Genomic DNA, 4,418 nt, shown 5'->3' on the forward strand with positions numbered 1-4,418 from the left:
ACATCAGCAAGTCAGTGACTAAGTTGAAAGGAAATGTGGTCAAAGGGTACACAGTTTCACCGACACTGGAGGAATATCTTTTAGTGATCTATTGTACAGCATGGTGACCACAGTTAATAATGCATTGTATTTATGCATTTATTTTTATTTCAGTAAGATTTAATAGCTTTTTGGATTAAGTAGTAGAAAAACTTCCATACTTAACTGAGACATTTTGTCAAGGCTAAAAAAAGTCTTGCAAAATGGCGCAGCAGACTGACAAGCTGACTGACAAGTTGCCCAGTCACAACTTGTGACTCCCATCCCTGGAGTGCTGATTGGCCTGAGTAAGACAGAATCTCTTTAAATCCATTACTCCATGCCCACCTGAGGCACTGTTGAATAAATCTCACTGTTTACCCAAGGTGCTGATTCTGGCACACTTGGATCATAAGTCCATTTGGGGAAAACTCGTTTGTAGAAGTTCATCAGTTCCATGTTCTTAGATTTTAGCATCCCGTTAAAGCAGCACTTCATGTGGCCATGGGTACCTAAAGGCTCCTGGATGTGTCCTCTGCAGCTCCTTTGTTCTCAGTTCCACCGGTTTAAACCACTGCACATCCTCTCTATTGAAGAACATGTAACATACCACTGCCATCTTAGTACAAATTTTGAAAGGATGATCACTCAGGACAACTCTCTTGATGACCATTCTGTTTGGATCCACCAACAAAAGATGGCCTGTAGCAATGAGATTGTGCATTCCATTGCTTTCCTGCTTGAAAAGCAGCAAAGATGAAGGAGGAAAAGTGGTTGGTGCATATACTGTCACTGCCAGGGCTATATCAGCAGTCAGGAATCTCTGAAATTTATGTTTGTCTGCAGCAGCATGCTGAGAGAATAAAGCTGAGGCTCGAAAGTGCCTGGATCTACAGTGGAATATGAGCTCCTCCTTGGCTTTCGCAGATTCAGTGCTGCCAGGGTCACGCCTCACCACCATATTCAATACTGACATCTTCTGTTCATGAGGTAGTGAAGAAAATGCAATCAAGGGCGCTCCTTGCCTGAATCACTCAACCACTGAGACAGGGACGTTAGAGACATGAAGTGTGACATACTAGCCAACATCAGCTCCTTCAACCTCCTTTTCTTCAATCTCTTTAAAGATGCTTTTCCTAGTACTAGTAAAGTTCTGAAACTGAAATATTCAAGCATGATCTTGAGGAATATTTTTCCTTAGGATCCCATGGAGATGTCTGGAAGCTCTTCAGGTCTTTGTATTTCTGAAATTGAATTCTGGCAGCTACATCACGGGGGGTGTCCACTTCATCTGGAAACATCTCTTCCAGTCTTTCTTGTTTATATCTTTCCAACATTTTTGCCTCATCTTCTTCATCCACTTTCTCATCAGAGAGATCATCATGCACAGACTCCCTTGTAGTCATAGTTTCACATTCCTCCTCTTCTTCATCTTCACACTTTCATGCTGAGATTCCTCCTTCATAAAATCTTCATGTTCTATATCATCATATTCTTTACCACCTTAGAATCTCCCTTCAAGAAATCCTTTGTCTCACTCAACTCCTCCTCACTGGGCCAGGTTTGCTCCCCCTGCATTGGATCTGGGATAACCTCTGTTTGTCAGGATTCCTGTCTAGCAGGATCTGCCTTCATTAGGACTTTAAGGTCTTCTTCCATATCATCGACAATATCCATAGCACAAATCTCTATTGCCATGTCTGTGTCCTTTTGGGATTTAATTACTGTAGGATTTAAAGGGAAAGGGTCCATGGGGTCATCTATGTGTTTCATCTGGAAATCACCACATCCAATGATATGCAGCAACCTATTTACATTCAGAGTCTGCCCATGAACATAGCCTGAAATTTCCAAGGTGTCCACCAAATTATTCTTTTCACTAGGAACAAAATCAGCAGCATGGGCAAATAGGTAGGCCTGCTGATCTCGAAAAGCAAGATGCCGTTGCTTCTGGTTAGCCAACTACCTAAGCAGCATCCCTGCCTCCTGTTGAGTGTCTAACAAGAGGAGTTTGTCATCCAGAAAGTGCCTCTCCACTGCTTTACTTAGCTTCTTTCTGGCATCTGTTTGTTTCTTCAGTGGGAGGCCAGATAATCCCTGGACAGCTAGTGCTAACGAGGAGAGCCATCCTGCTACCCAGCTGTCTCTTCTCTGCCAGAACCGCCTCCTCCTTCTGCTTTTGGAGCTGGCTGGCGGGATGCCTCTGGTCTACTCTGCTGAGTTCTTTTCTCACCTTCTTGCGGAGGGTTTTCAGTGCTAGACGGCCCTTGCCATCCTGCTGTGCAGATCCCCGACCCCGATGCCACCCACTTTTATGAGCTTTATGCTGTGTCTTGAGTGGGCTGGAGTGGTGGGCTGCCATGCCACAGCTCACGTGTACAGAGTCAGCCCATTGTATTTATTTCATTTTATTCTTTAATCTTTTTTTTTTTTGTAAAGTCGGGGTCACATTATGTTGTCCAGGCTGGTCTTGAACTCCTGGACTCAAGTGATCCTCCCACCTTGGCCTCCCAAAGTGCTGGGATTACAGACGTGAGCTACCACGGCTGGCCAATAATGTATTGCATATTTCAAAATTGCTAAAATAGAGTTTTAATGTTCTCATCACAAAAAAATGATAGTGAGGCAATGCATACGTTAACTAGTTTGATTGTATCTTTCTATAACATATGCATAGATCAAAACATCACATTGCCTCCTTTTCCACTGTATAGCAGAAGGATGGCACAGATACTCTGAAGGGAACAAATAATACAGAACCAACACACAAACAAATGATTGGAAAACATTGTACTCCATGAATATATACAATAAAATAATTACAAATTAAAGAATAAAATGTGGAAGATTTGGATATTATTTTTCTTCCCATAGTTAAAATAATACTCTTTAATAAAAATTGTACAAGCTTTTTTTTTGTGTGTGTGTTTGCCATATTAGAATTCCCATCTACAGAAGACCAGGGAAAGAATGAAGATTCTTAGTAGTAAGAGGAAATATAGTCTAGCCCAGAGATCCGGTACTATCTCGAGTACCACTAATCGAGTGGATGCATCCCTTTTTGATAACTATAACTATCCCTCAGTGCCAAAATTTGCTGTTTTGTCTAATCTCTGGCCAGCCCAGTTGAGCTAGAGAAAGGTTATGTTTAAGTGCCGTAAATGCCTCAAAGGGAAACAAGTGAGTTTTCATCCAGGTGGTTCACCTTTCAGCTGCAACTTAATTTCCTCTCGTTTTTTGTTCCATTGACATAGTAGAGTTATAGTTCGTCCTCAGTGCAGTGGTTAACAGTTCAGACTCTAGATTAGACTAGCAAAGTTTGAATCCCAGTGTGTCCGGAATTGGTGGGTTCTTGGTCTCACTGACTTCAAGAATGAAGCCGCGGACCCTCGCGGTGAGTGTTACAGCTCTTAAGGTGGCGCGTCTGGAGTTTGTTCCTTCTGATGTTTGGATGTGTTTGGAGTTTCTTCCTTCTGGTGGGTTCGTGGTCTCGCTGGCTCAGGAGTGAAGCTGCAGACCTTCGCAGAGAGTGTTACAGCTTTTAAGGCGGCACGTCTGGAGTTGTTCGTTCCTCCCGGTGGGCTCGTGGTCTCGCTGGCTTCAGGAGTGAAGCTGCAGACCTTCGCGGTGAGTGTTACAGCTCATAAAAGCAGTGTGGACCCAAAGAGTGAGCAGTAGCAAGATTTATTGCAAAGAGCGAAAGAACAAAGCTTCCACAGTGTGGAATGGGACCCGAGCGGGTTGCCGCTGCTGGCTCGGGCAGCCTGCTTTTATTCTCTTATCTGGCCCCCACCCACGTCCTGCTGATTGGTAGAGCCCAGTGGTCTGTTTTGACAGGCGCTGATTGGTGCGTTTACAATCCCTGAGCTAGACATAAAGGTTCTCTACGTCCCCATCAGATCAGTTAGATACAGAGTATGGACACAAAGGTTCTCCAAGGCCCCACCAGAGCAGCCAGACACAGAGTGTTGATTGGTGCACTCACAAACCCTGAGCTAGACACAGGGTGCTGATTGGTATGTCTGCAAACCTTGAGCTAGATACAGAGTGCTGATTGGTGTGTTTACAATCCCTGAGCTAGACATAAAGGTTCTCCACATCTCCACCAGACTCAGGAGCCCAGCTGCCTTCACCCAGTGGATCCTGCACCGGGGCCGCAGGTGGAGCTGCCTGCCAGTCCCGCGCCGTGCACTCACACTCCGCAGCCCTTGGGTGGTGGATGGAACTGGGTACGGTGGAGCAGGGGGTGGCGCTCGTCGGGGAGGCTCCGGCCACACAGGAGCCCATGGAGGGGGTGGGAGGCTCAGGCATGGCGGGCTGCAGGTCCCGAGCCCTGCCCCTCAGGAAGGCAGCCAAGGTCCGGTGAGAAATCGAGCATAGCACCGTGGGCTGGCACTGCT

At 45.6% G+C, this 4,418-nt stretch overlaps 1 pseudogene; it reads right to left on the minus strand.

Moving 5' to 3' along the window:
* Positions 1 to 351: 351 nt before the first annotated feature.
* Positions 352 to 2,380, minus strand: LOC116462707 (pre-rRNA-processing protein TSR1 homolog; annotated as a pseudogene).
* Between the last annotated feature and the right edge of the window lie 2,038 nt (positions 2,381 to 4,418).

This window comes from Hylobates moloch, unplaced genomic scaffold, assembly GCF_009828535.3.
Source record: "Hylobates moloch isolate HMO894 unplaced genomic scaffold, HMol_V3 SCAFFOLD_23, whole genome shotgun sequence".
Taxonomy (NCBI): Eukaryota; Metazoa; Chordata; class Mammalia; order Primates; family Hylobatidae; genus Hylobates; species Hylobates moloch.